Source organism: Arachis hypogaea, chromosome 15 (genome assembly GCF_003086295.3).
Source record: "Arachis hypogaea cultivar Tifrunner chromosome 15, arahy.Tifrunner.gnm2.J5K5, whole genome shotgun sequence".
NCBI classification, from domain to species: Eukaryota; Viridiplantae; Streptophyta; class Magnoliopsida; order Fabales; family Fabaceae; genus Arachis; species Arachis hypogaea.
In genome coordinates this window covers 155,076,164-155,091,281 of record NC_092050.1, presented here as the reverse complement: position 1 = coordinate 155,091,281, position 15,118 = coordinate 155,076,164, and the positions used below count along the sequence as shown (strand labels likewise).

The following is a 15,118-nucleotide window of genomic DNA, read 5'->3' as shown; positions in this document are numbered from 1 at the left end:
CATTTCTACTTTAGCAATAATTTTGTATATTATTATTACTATTATGCATAACAAGTTTGAACTCTTAAGTTAGCTAGCTGAATTTGATTTACATATAATGGTTTTTCATATGAAGCTATTCTATGAAATATTTTCCCTTAAATTTGTTTGTTTAGTTGCATATTTTAATGCACAATCTTCTCAATGAACATTACAATGAGCATGTAACTAATTTAAAAATCATGGCTTGTAACTTTATTGTTGTATTGATGTGAACAAGCTTGAAACTTACAACCAAAGGTCATAACAACATTCAATTAAAATCAATCCCACACATAAATGGGGACACCTTGTTCTTGCCACAGAGAAGGAGAAAAAAAATTGTATTCCATACAACAAAAATGGTAGCATACAAAGAAGGAAATTTTTTTCCATTATTTGTTACCTAAAAGTACAGGGACTGGCCCCAGAGAATTAAATGGCACCAGGGTCAAGCACCAAAAATGAACTGTAAAGAATAGACTAAAACAAAAACAAGGTTGGGGAAAAAGAAAAAGAAAAACCACTGACATGCAACACACTTTTTTTTTGTGTTTGTCAGAATCTCTCAAAATTGTTCTAGCCATATCAGCCATTAAAGGTGTGAGTTAAAGCTTCTTCAAGGGATGACTTGGCATTGCCTTGCAAATCCTCGAGTACAGCAGATTTCTCACCAGGTGACAGCTTGTTCGGTGATTTCTTTAAGGTGTATTCAAAGCCGAAATTGCAAGTATCCTTGTCTGAGGAAGTTGACTTTTCAAATTCTTCAAAAGTGGCCTATACGAGCAAAAGCATAAATAGTAAACACAATGCACAAAAGATAGCACAAAGGAGGATTCAAAAGTATATAACAAGCAATACAAACCAGTTGTTTCACTCAGGATTCTAGTTGATGAATTTGGGTGGTTCCGAGAAGCCAAAGCTAGCAAGAGCAAAACTCTGTTAGCCATTAAATTATACCTGAAAGAGAAAAGTATTTTATTGAGCCAAGGCTTTGAATGTGCAAAATTATAAAATAGAAAGCATTTACAAGTCAAAAAGATGTAAAGCAGAAAGCAAACTAAAGATGAATAAGATAAAACAAAAGTAGTGAAGAAACAAAGCCTAAAGCATGTGTCAGGCCATCTCAATCTATAGTGAGTGTTAAACAACTTTAAAACCTAGTCAAATATGAAAAGAAAGAAGGCCAAATGAGTTGCCATTTACCGCCAATGCAAGCCTGTGGAATCAAAACTCATAGAGCCAATCTGAGAAACCAAATATGAAAATCCCAGTCCACAAGTATGGTTGTCTTTGTCTGATATCCTAAAAAAGCTTTTAGATACTCTAGAAAATTGGATGTTGTACTTTACAAAAAGCTGTTGAAAATCAGGAACTATTAAATTATATCAAGACAATAAAACTACAATACAAGTCAACAATCATCTGAAGGGGATAAGTCTACCTCATTAATTGCTTTCTGAGCTTTCAAGGATTCATGATGAGAACTTCAAGGAGAAACCAACAACATATTAGTCTCTCAAATTACCCATAGCACAACAATTTCTAACTACAATGGGAAACAATGAAAAATGGAAATACCTTGAGAGAATAGCCATGATAAATGAAGAGAATGACTTCAGATCCTGGAATCAAATAAAGCATATAAGAAACATGAAACTAATAATCACCCAGAAAGATATGTCAATCTCATCCAGTTAGCTAAAGTTTTGTTGTTGTTATTAATTGAAAGATATATTAGAAAGTGTAACAAATATTTTAAAGGATAAGAAAGAACACATCTCAGAAAATGAATATGTTGACAGAAGAACGGGATTAAAAGTAAAGCTGATTATTGTGTAACGGAGTTCTGCAGTCGGGAAAATGTGTGACCAAAACTGTAATTTAACGTCCAAGTTCGGCACAGCTTAAAAACAAACTAAGCCTTGTTCATATTTAGCACTGTTAACATCATGAATTATGATGGGTTAATTTACTAATCTCACAGTAGATATGTTATTAGATAAATATTTATAATACTTTTGAGAGACAAGTGTGAATTATGAAGTGTGGTATTTGTATTGATCATTGGTCACTAAGCAATTTTGTTACTATATATTTGATGCAAACTATACCAGGATCATTATTCAATCGGTTTAACAAAACCAATATACACTCAAAATTATGTGATACTTGGTATGTGATACGATAAGGAACTATAATGCCTTTTAAGATGTCTGTGGAAAAGGTTCCAAGCTGTCTTGAGTGGAAGGTTCTGCTGAATCAGGTTCAATCTTTCTAAAAGTAAGCTTTTGTTGGGGAAGTTGGCCGTTGGAAAACGCTGTGACTTCTGTGTCTATTAAGATTGTGTCTTCATCCTTGAATTCTCCTCTAAGAATACCCTTGGCAAGTTCATTCTCTACATTCTGCTGAATCACTCGCTTTACTGGCCTTGCACCATAGTTTGGATCATACCCTAGACTTCCAAGAAGTTCAATAGCAGCATCTGTCACCTTGATTTTCATCTTCTTGTCCGAAATTCTCTTCTGCATGCACTCCAACTGTAATTGACAAGAGGAGGAGTGTGTTAGACCATCGACTGTAAGATGAAACTTCGAATTTTAACAGGTCAAGAATGTAGTTAGCATCAATCATAGACTGATCAAGCACACTAATCCTGATGAGAATCATCAATTAATTTGGACATAAGAGAAATTTTCAAGTGTAGCTGAAAATGTACTTGGTAGTTAAATTACCTGTAACCTCACAATGCTACTAATTTGTTCACGATCTAGAGGCTGGAAAACAATATACTCATCAACTCTGTTCATGAACTCTGGGTGGAAAACAGCTCTTGCTGCGTCCAGTACGCACTGCTTTATGGTTTCATAAGTTGATCCTTTCAACTCGGTCTCATCATCAGTGTTGATTATGTATTGGGATCCAACATTCGAGGTCATAATGATAACTGTGTTAGTAAAACTCACTGTGCAGCCTTGCGAGTCGGTCACTCTTCCATCATACAAGATTTGAAGGAATACATTGAAAACATCTGCATGTGCCTTCTCGATCTCGTCAAACAGAATAACAGCATAAGGTCTGCAGCGAACTGTCTCAGTAAGTTGACCTCCCTCTTCATACCCAACATATCCAGGTGGAGCTCCAATCAATCTTGAAACTGCATGCTTTTCCATGTACTCACTCATATCGATTCTTACAAGTGCTTCTTCTGTGTTGAACAAGTAGGAAGCAAGTGCCTTAGCCAGTTCTGTCTTTCCCACACCCGTTGGTCCCATAAACATGAAACTAGCAATTGGACGATGAGGATCCAAAAGACCTGCTCTTGACCGTTGGATTGCCTCAGCTACTGCCCTAACAGCAGGGTCTTGACCGACCACACGCTTATGGAGCACATCTTCCAAATACAACAACTTCTCCCTCTCTGATTGTTATAGTTTTGAAACAGGTATACCTGTCCACTTGCTTACAATTTCAGCAATACCATTTCCTATAACTTCCTCCCTCAGCATAGACTGGCCGGAGCTCATGTATTCATCCAATTCCTTCTCTGCAGTTTCCAGTTGCCGTTGCAAGGAGTTCAGACTGCCATACTTTAATTCAGCAGCACAGTTAAGATCATACTCCCTCTCAGCCTGTTGGATCTCAAGATTCACCCTGTCTATCTGCATATGTAGATTAACCAGCGATGAGTATCTGCTATTGATGTTCAATTTACAATAATCTTTTACGTGATTAAATTTATATTCAATTATAATCACCAACTCCACCTGTTTACTAGCACATGTTATTTAAGTTGATATAAACACGAGTACAAAACAAATTTCACATACATTTCATCAATCTATTTTAAACAAGAGAGTGAACACTTGAATAACAATAACACACCTCTTCTTTGATTGATTAAATTCGAGTCATTACTGACTTTTCATGCTCCCACTGTTCAGTGAGCTCAGCCTGTTTCTCTTTCAAAAGAGAGAGCTCTGTCTCAAGACGATTTAGCCTATCTCTTGAGGCCTTATCTGTATCATTTGTTAGAGACAGTCGCTCCATCTCTAGTTTCAAGACTGACCGGTTGATCTCATCAAGTGCAGTAGGTTTAGAAGTAATTTTCATTTTCAGTTTGGCAGTGGCTTCATCAACCAGATCAATAGCTGTAGAGGAACCACTGTATATTCATATCAAAAGCTATCTATCTATCTATCTATCTATCTATCTATCTATCCATCTATCTATCTATCTTATAACAAAATTTTCAGGCAAATTTTAACAAAGTTTCAGCACATACTTAACAAAGAGTAACAAATTTTTCCAAATCTTTCTAATGTTAAGCATATTAGAAAAAGAAACCCAACTTTCAGGAGACAGTAACAAAATCATGAAATTTGAACAAGATCAAATATAGACCAAAAACAGAACAACACTCACGGAGCCAAAAATCAAGAACAATCAGCACAACATACTAAACAGAGCCAGAAATCAACAACAATAAGCAACTAAAATTAGAATACAGCAACATATAATCACCCTAAATCCTAAAATCAATAAATCTATCAACAAAAATTCAAAAACAGCAGATTCAGAAGTTAAAAAACACTAAATCAGCAGCAGCAACATAACAAGTGGCATGACATTCAGAAATCAAAAGCACATCAACAGAGCAAGTAGTTAAGTTACAGTGGTGATATCACTCAGATGCATGTCAATAAAAAATAAAGAACACATAAAAAAGCAAAACAGCAACACACAAAACAGCACCACAGCAGAAGATCATTCAAAAAAATATCACAACACACAAAAATAGCAACACAGCAGAACTAGAGCTCATTAGTAATCAAATAATCATTCAATAGAAAATTAAAACACAAAACATTCAAATATTCAGTAATCAAATAATCATTGAAAATGGAATAAATAAAAAACGCAGAAGAAGTTAGCAGTGAACTGACCGTCAAAGTCTAAGGTTTTTTTCTTGGTTGAGCTTCTGCTCTCTGAACTCGAAGGAAGGAAACTGGAATGGAGATGGGTTTTTCTTCTGAGCAGCCTGAGAAGAGGGGGGCAGAATCGTGACGGAGACAGAGGCCAGGCGACGAACACAACTCAGAAGACAGTGGTGGGTTGGAAGAATCTGCGACGACCAGACGAAGACGATGGTGACTGAGCGCCCGACGGACGGCGGCAGGAGCGCGATGGAGCAGATGAATACCAGGAACTGACGCGCAGAGGTCGAGGAAGAAGAAGCTGCGATTCTTGAAGGAGGAAGAAGCACGGATGACCAGACGACGATGGTAGTGCCTGAGAGCGACGGACGGGGTGGTGGAGAAGCTAGAGTTTCTGTTTCAACTTCCTTTTTTGATTTGGGGAGGAGCTGTTAGAATAGGGGTATTCAAAGGGTATTTTTGTCTAATCAAATAAAGAAATGATATTTAAATTTTTTTATAAAATTAAATAAATAAATATTTTTAATTTTTATTTAATTAAAAGGGTATTTTAGTAAAAGTGGTGATATACTATATATTTAAAAAAAAAAAATTAAATACTGACATGGAAAATAAATTCCACATATCTTATTCTTATTTATTCATATTTTAAACGTATCAGTACGTATTAATTTATCAACGTACCGTAGCAAACACCTTTGTATAATGGACAATTATCCCATTTGTTTTCATTAAACTTCATATATCTAAAATTTATTATTTTCTAACACCAAGAGTCTTATTTTTTAAAATATGACACATAATTGACCATTTTAAAATATTAGAATGTAATACAAATCAACTTATCAAATCAATTTCAACTATCAACATGAATATTAAAATTAATTTTCATCTTAGAAAGTTTACATACTCTTTTTATACTCCATTTAAATATATCTTACATTTAAATTTATATATTTACTAATCAATTAATTTCTTTAATGAAAGAGAAGAGGCTTTCTTTATAAATCCATGTACCAAACATGCTTGTTTTGATATTAATATTGTGAATTACTTTGCCCGTAATAACATCAAAGGAAGCCAATTCACTGCTGTGGTTTCTGATAAAAAATATTAGATCACATTTGTGGCCCATTCTCATTGGACGACAAAATTCTGATGGAAATGGTTCAAGTGTAAAAAGCTTTACCCATGATTCTTTCACACCAACTTCACCCAAAATAGATATTTCAATGCAATTATTCTCAGCAAAAGAGGAAATCAGAGTAACAGACTTGTTGAGCACTACCAAACTTCTGATAGGACTATCATCATTTTCTTGCAGCCAAACAATTGATGTGATTTGAAACGTTTCAGTGCTCAGATTAAATGACACAAGTACTTGTTCTTCTTCGAGTCCATTAGTGGCATACTCGCTACCCCACCAGTGGCATATTCCATTCAAGTACGCTACAGAAGCATTATCTATATGTTCCCTCTTAGTCATTTCAAGATCAAGTTTCTTCCAACAATTACTTTTTAGACTATAAATTTGCCAAATTGTTAGAACAGGCTCTTCTACAAAAGTATGACCATGAATATAATATACACATTGAATCACTTTATAATCATCATTCACATTATCATAACCAAATCCATGAATACTTATTTGCCGATCAAAGCCGGGCTCATCATCAGTAATACCCGGAGGAATAATTTTACGCTGGTCGGTCTTGGGGTTCCAAAGTCCTATTTTTACATCAAGACCTTCTTCTTCATAGTGACATATGATACCATTAACACAGTCTAAAACTTTATAAAAACCATTGTCTTCAAACAAACTTGGCAAAACTAACGTAACTATGTTTTCGTACCTTTCTCCAGAAAGCAAATGCACATCATATTCATAGACGTCTCCATCGCTTCTTTCGTCATGAAAATATCTCCATAGAAGGAGAGACGATGAGTGAGTAGTTTTATATTTTAAATTCTCGTAGTACATGCTCTTAAAATTAGAATTCTCAAGTAAATTTAGCCAAGATTTATGCACGCAACTAAATCGCTTCAAAGACTTAACAGGTAATTTTGCTAGAATTTCCAATACAAGATCCTTAGGAATCTGATCGCTATGAGTTGCCATTTGCACTGAAGATGAAGATAGAACAACAGAGGATAGAGTTTTGCGTTTGTGGTGTGCCTCGTAAAATGTAATGAAATATAAATTAGATTCCAACATATAAGTTTAGAAAAATTTTAATGGTATTACATTTTTGTCGCTTTATTTGTTTCTTTCTTAATCAAGATCTCCCATATATAGGACTAAATATCAAACCAATCAAATTGATTGATTGGGAATATATATCACAAACCTAAATAGAATAAAAGGAAAGCCGATCTAAATTGTGAGCACTTGATTTGCAATTACAGACATACATGTATAATTATTACTCATTAAGCTTAGTTTATTGTTAAATAATACTAGATTCTACTAGTTCTAAAAAATAAACAACCTAAGTTAAAAATAATTACTTATCATTAATATTTTGTCTGTACAAAATAGGAAAGTAAATGAATCTTAAAATAGATCTAAAGTTATTGCTATTTGTGCTATATTGTTGGGCAAATAAAATAAAAAATTTTGTAGGTTAAATCAAAATTATGTGATTCGAAAAAACAATAATATTAGGAAAATAATAAAAAATTAGAGCTGAAAATAATTTCATGTCATTAATATTTTGCCTGTACAAAATAGTAAAGTAAAGGAAAAATTATTCTAAAGGACCGTCAGGAAGATTTAATTATTAAAAATGACCTTTAATACTAAAATTATTAAGAAGAACCAAATTTTTTTATAATATTTAAGAAGAAGAACTAAATTTTTTTATAAGGAGATAAATATATCTTTAATTATTTTTTATTTACCTTTTATAATCTTTATGTTGATAAATTTTATTTCTCTAAAAATTTTAATAATTTTTATTAATAATTTTTATTTATTTTTTTATTTTTGTGATCTTTACCCAACGAGAAAAATAAAGCTAAAAGATCAGAAAAGTAAACAAATAAATAAATAAATAATAAAAATTACTAAAATTTTAGAAAAAATAAAAATTGTTAATATAAAAATTATAAAAAATAAATAAAAAATAATTAAAGATATATTTGTCTCTTTATAGAAAGATTTGGTTCTTCTTCTTAAATATTATCAAAAGATTTAGTCCTTCTTAATAATTTTAATATTAAAGATCCTTTTTAATAATTAAATATTCCTAACGGTCCTTTACAATAATTTTTCCTAAAGTAAATGGATCTTAAAAGAGATCTCAATTTATCATTATTTGTGCTACGTTGTTTGGCAACTAAAATAAAAAAGAATTTTGGAGGTTAACACAAAATGATATGATTTGAAAAAATAGTAATGTTAGAAAGATCATAAAAAATCAGTTCAAACTTGTTTTATTTAACATTCATTAATAGTTTTATCATTTTGAATAATAAAGAAATATAAAAGTAAATTTTTATCATTTTGCGCTACTACCAAAAGATTTCAGAGAGGAATCAAAATGAGAGAATACAAGATGAAAAAATGTTATATTCAACTCAAAACTTTAAACGTCAAGTTAATACGTCTCTTATCTTATATACTTTTCACTTATTCATATTTTTTTAAGACTAATTCCTTATACTCCTCACACTTGCAACCCTAACAATAATTTAATGATAAAATAATTAAAAAAATAAGATGTAGAAAGATATATGATTATCCAATTTTTAAAGATGTAGAAAAGCATTGAATCAAACATGTAGAAAGTGGACGGACAAGGAAGAGAGAAGACTATGCCATTTGAATTATAATAACGGCATAATCTTTCCTCCTCACTTAGAAATCTCAGGTTATTTGAATCTCATTCCTAACTTTGAAAAAAAAAAGAAAAAAAAAATTTTAAAAATAAACTTAATTATACAATAAGAGGATACATTTAAAGAATAACTTAATTATAAAGTATTCCTAAATATCAACCAACTTTGGTTAAATTTAAAAATCCAAATTAATAGTGTAGTTAATTAGTGACTAAATAAAAAAATTGACATGTCATAGAGAATAAATTATATGTTAATTGGTTAAAAATTAATTTTTTTTAAATACTAATGTATAGATCTGTGTTTTATACGAGCATGAAAAGAAATTCATAATAAACAAATATATTGCATATTATAACTTTTTGTCATATATAACTGATTAAATTGATGATATATGAATAAAATTAAATAGTTAACTACCATAATATAATTTATGAGCATGCATTACCCAAATTTTTTTACTATTCAATATTTAGAATGGTATTTGTCAAGTAATTTAAAATAATATTTAATTATTTTATATTTAATATATTGTAATTGAAAATAACATTTTAATATGAATTTTTACTATAATAAAATTTACAACATAATAATTAGTCTTAATGAATAGAAAAGATTTATATTTTTATGTATTTATATGTTTTATATTTATTTTAAAAAAATAAAATGTTACATTTTTTATTTTAAAGTGTTCTATATTAAAAAATATTTATTTATATTCTAATATTTTCTATATTTATTAAAATTCCTCAACACTCGTCTTTTATAGCTTTTTTTATTTTCATTTATATTATGAAATCCAATGAATCATAAGAGTAGCATATTTATAGCTTCTTTTATAGCATATTTTTAAATATCCAAAATTTATTATTTTCTAACACCAAGAGTCATATTTTTTAAAATATGAAACATAATTGACCATTTTAGAATATTAAAATGTAATACAAGTTGACTTATCAAATCAATTTTAACTACTAACATGAATATTAAAATTAGTTTTCATCTTAAAAAGTTTACATATTTTTTTCATATCCGATTTAAGTATATCTTACATTTAAATTTGTATATTTACTAATCAATTAATTTCTTTGATGAAAGAGAGGAGGCTTTCCTTATAAATCCATGTACTAAACATACTTATTTTGATATTAATATTGTGAATTACTTTGCCCGTGATGACATCAAAGAAAGCCAATTCACTGTTGTAGTTTCTGATAAAAAAATATTAGATCACATTTGTCCATTCTCATTGGATGACAAAGTTGTAATGAAAAGGGTTCAAATATGAAAAGTTTCATCCAAGATTTCTTCACACCAACTTCACCCAAAATGGATATTTCAATGCGATTATTCCTAGCAAAAGAGAAAATCAGAGTAGCAGACTCATTGAGCACTGCCAAAGTTCTGATAGGGCTATTATCATTTTCTTGCAGCCAAACAATTGATGTGGTTCGAAATGTTTTGGTACTGAGGTTAAGTGACACAAGTACTTGTTCTTCTTCAAGTCCATTAGTGACATACTCGTTACCATACTCCATTCAAGTATGCTACAGAAGCATCATGTATATATTCCTTCTTAGTCATTTCAAGATCAAGTTTCTTCCAACAATTATTTTGTAGACTATAAATTTTTCAAATTGTTAGAACAAGCTCTTGTAAAAAAAATTGGACCATAAATATAATATACACATTGAATAACTTTATAATTATCATTCACATTATCATAACCAAATCCATGAACACTTACACGCCGATCAAAGCAGCCGGGCTCATCATCAGTAATACCTAGCGGAATAATTTTACACTCGTCAGTTTTGGATTTCAAAGTCTTATTTTTACATTAAGACCATCTTCTTCATAGTGACATATGATACCATTAACACAGTCTATAACTCTATAAAAACCAATTTCTTCAAACAGACTTGGCAAAACTAACGTAACCATGTTTTCATACCTTTCTCCAGAAAGCAAATGCACATCATTTTCATAGACGTTTCCATCACGAAAATATCTCCATAGAAGGAGAAACGATGAATAAGCAGTTTTAGATTTTAAATTCTCGTAGTATATGTTCTTGAAATTAGAATTCTCAAGTAAATTTAGCCAAAACTTATGTACGTAACTAAATCGCTTCAAACTTAACATGTAATTTTGCTAGAATTTTCAATACAAAATCCTTAAGAATCTGATTGCTATAGGTTGCCATTTGCACTAAAGATAAAGATGGAACAATAGAGGATAGGGTCTTGCGCTTGTGATGTGCCTCGTAAAATATAATAAAAAATAAATTAGATTCCTACATACAAATTTAGAAAAATTTCAATGGTATTACATTTTTGTCGTTCTATTTGTTTCTCTCCTAATCAAAATTTCCAATATATAGGACTAAATATCAAACCAATCAAATTGATTGATTGGGAATATATATCACAAACCTAAATAGAATAAAAGGAAAGCCATCTAAATTGTGAGCACTTAAATTGTATTTGCAATTACAAACATAAATGTATAATTATTACTCATTAAACAATACTAGATTCTACTAATTTAAAAATAATAAACAACCTAAGTTAAAAATAATTACTTATCATTATTATTTTGCCTGTACAAAATAGTAAAGTAAATGAATATTAAAATAGATCTCAAGTTATTATTGTTTGTGCTATGTTGTTGGGCAAATAAAATAAAAAAAAATTTTGGAAGTTAAATCAAAATGATATAATTGAAAAAACAGTAATATAAGGAAGATAATAAAAAATTAGAGTTGAAAATAATTCCATGTCATTAATATTTTGCCTGTGCAAAATAGTAAAGTAAATGAATTTTAAAAGAGATCTCAATTTATCATCATTTGTGCTGTGTTGTTTAGTAAACAAAATAAAAAAGAATTTTGGAGGTTAAATCAAAATAATATGATTCGAAAAAATAGTAATATTAGAAAGATAATAAAAAAATTAGTTCAAACTTGTTTTATTTAGCATTCATTAATAATTTCATCATTTTGAATAATAAATAAATATAAAAGTAAATTTTTATCATTTTGCACTGAGTGTTGCGTTATCATAGAGGAATCAAAATGAGAGAATACAAGATGAGAAAATGTCACATCCAACTTAAATCTTTAAGCATCAAGTTAATAGGTTTCTCATCTTATATACTCTTCACTTATTTATATTTTTTTCGACGTAGGACTAATTCCTTATACTCCTCACACTTGCAACTTTAACAATAATTTAATGATAAAATAATTAAGAAAAAGTAGATGTAGAAAGATATATCATTATCCAATTTTTAAATATGCAGAGAAGCATTGAATCAAAGATGCAGAAAATGGACGGATAAGGGAGGCGAAAAAGAGAGAAGACTATATCATTTGAACTATAGTCTAATGGCATAATCTCCCCTCCTCACCTAGAGTTCTCGAATTATTCGAGTCTCACTTCTAACATTGACAAAAAAAGGAGGCAAAAAAAAAGTTTTAAAGAATAAACTTAATTATACAATAAGGGTATACGTTTAAAGAATAACTTAATTATAAAGTGATCCTAAATATTAACTTTGGTTAAATTTGAAAAATCCAAATTAATAGTGTAGTTAGTGACTAAATAAAAAATTAACATGTCATAGAGGATAAATTACGTATTAATTGATTAGAAATTATCTTTTTTTTTTAAATACTAGTGTATGGATTTCTGTTTTTTTTTTAACCAAAGATAAGAGACTCGAGCCCGTGACCTCTTAATTGAGTATGGGGAGACTATGCCATTTGAGTTATAACTCATTTACATCTCTGTTTTTTACGAGCATGAAAAGAAATTCATAATAAATATATTGCATGGTATAACTTTTTGTCATGTATAACTGATTAAATTGATGATATATGAATAAAATTAAATAGTTAACTACCATAATATAATTTATGAGCATGCACTACCCAAATTTTCTTACTATTCAATATTTAAAATTGTATCCGTCAAGTAATGTAAAATAAAATTGAATTATTTTATATTTAATATATTATAATTAAAAATAACATTTTAATATGAATTTTTACTATTATAAAATTTACAACATAATAATTACTCTTAATGAATAAAAAAAATTATATTTTTATGTATTTATATGTTTTATATTTATTTAAAAAAAATGTTGCATTTTTTTATTTTAAAGTGCTCTATATTAAAAAATTATTTATATTCTAATATCTTCTATATTTATTAAAATTTTTCAACACTCTTATTTTATAGCTTTTTTTTTATTTTCATTTATATTATGAAATCCAATGAATCAAAAGAGTAGCATATCTAATGCATATAGAGTTAGTTGAGCTTATTTTAGAAATATCTTTTATTTAAAATTGTATGTTCAAATTAAAATCTAAAATAAAGGAAATTAGCATTAAAGTCCTTGTTGAACATGTAATAGCAACCTAAGCACTCATCTAGAATTTTCACTGGAAGATAAGGGAAACCCTTATTATACTTTTATTTCTAGAAATAGTTCATGCAAAGGAAAGAAGAAAGCTGAAAATAATGTAAAGATTTTTAAGTTACAAATACAACAAACAAATTAAATTAAAGCACGTGCTATCTAGTTGCTCAATAACTAAATTTTTTTAAAGTTTGATAATTGAATTTGTGAACCAAATTTGCTTTTTGGAAGTAGTAGAGGACACTAAATGAGATCTGAACCAGAAGCATTGATGCATATGTCAACTTGGTAGAGCCAGCTATTATGTTCAGAATCCATGTTGCAGTTAATCCCTGGAGTAAAACCTATTTCCTCTTTTATGTCATCTGTAATGCTCTCTATGCTGTAAAATTCATCACCTGGTTCAATCTCTGGAATACATTTTCATCCAATCATTACAATATGTTTTCCCTAATTTAATTAAGGTAAAATGGTAAATTATGTTTAGTAATTATTAACTTGGAGAATATTATACATTACATACACTTAAAAAAACAAAAGAAAATATTTGACTAGAGTATTAAATTTGGCCACAAAAGATTGAGACGGTGATAAAACTGATTATAAAAGATTTAAAAGCAACTTAGTATTCACAAAAGATAACTTCCGTTAGTCGAATCTAACCAAATGTCCATTGATGGATAATGGCGTTAGTGATCGATCCTAGTTGTCTCGTTAGTGTCCAAGATGGCACTCTGACATGACAATTCTATTAAATAAATAGATTAAACAATTTTAAGAAATTAAAAATAAAATAAATCCTAAATCCCCAAATGTGTTGTTGTTATATCCTAAATCACAGCAACCAGATTGAAAAACCCTATTTAACAAATTAGACACCTAACCTGGAGTAGAAAAGAGAATACAAGGTATGGCAAGGCAACGATTGAACCATGTTAGTTCGATGGGGAATAGTAGTGATTCTGGAGCTTCCAATTTCAGAAGGAAGGATGTGATGAAAGTTGATGGCAAATGTAATTGTGGACTCAATGTGATGTTGTTGGAATCTGGCACTATGAACAATCCTGGGAGATGGTTCATCTGTTGTCCTCTACGGGCGGTATGCATTAAGTCTGAATTTTTTTAATGGCTTTTGAGTTTCTGTGAGTTACATTGAAGAAATTTATGTATTTGTACACAAAGGACTGTCAATATTTTGTCTGGGTTGATGATATTGAAGGTGGTTGGTGGGTTTGTCCAGAACACTAATGGGGGCAAAAAAAGATGAGGTTGAAGCTACTACTCAACTGAGAGAATTCAGAGGAAGCGATAATAATGAGGCAAAGAAGAAGATTGTGACGAAGATGGGGAAGCTTAAAGCAGAAATTCAATATATGAAAGTGTGGCTTGTTATGCTTTCTCTGGGTTTGTTAGTGTGTTTCATCATGAACATTTTGTTAGTGTTTAGGGTGAAGTAAGAGCTCTGTTAGAAGATGATAATGGTTTAGGGTTGAATCTGTCTTCTCTTTGAGTCGTGTAGTTATTGATATTTGTATGAAATGAGAATGAAAACTTTGACAATTATAGTCACGTTTGTTTTAAAATTAGACATATGTGACCAGTTTTTTTTTAAAATATGATACATATAACCATTTTTAATTAAAAAAAGAGGAGTGCTACACATACAAGTTATTTTTGTTTACAAGTTGGGCCTAACACACGCGTTACAAAGAAGAAGCAAAAGAAGAAGAAGAAGAAGTTGGGTCTAACACGCGTGAATATAAATGACTTGTATGATTTGTATGGAAAATTGATCTCTCTTTGCCTTCGATCTCCTTTTGTTTTTTTTATTTTCATAGTTTCTGAAATCAAGCTTTGAAATTGTTTTGAAGATGATGAAACTTCAGAAATAC

General features: G+C 30.0%; 1 long non-coding RNA gene and 1 pseudogene across 1 annotated transcript; one reads left to right on the top strand and one right to left on the bottom strand.

Annotated features, from left to right (window-relative positions):
• Positions 1-839: 839 nt before the first annotated feature.
• LOC112749343 (chaperone protein ClpB3, chloroplastic-like) lies at positions 840-7,074 on the bottom strand (annotated as a pseudogene).
• A 7,108-nt stretch (positions 7,075-14,182) lies between these two features.
• LOC140179031 (uncharacterized) lies at positions 14,183-14,816 on the top strand. Its single transcript, XR_011872588.1, has 2 exons — positions 14,183-14,325; positions 14,446-14,816. It is a non-coding gene; the product is annotated as an uncharacterized lncRNA (long non-coding RNA).
• The last annotated feature ends 302 nt before the right edge of the window (positions 14,817-15,118 follow it).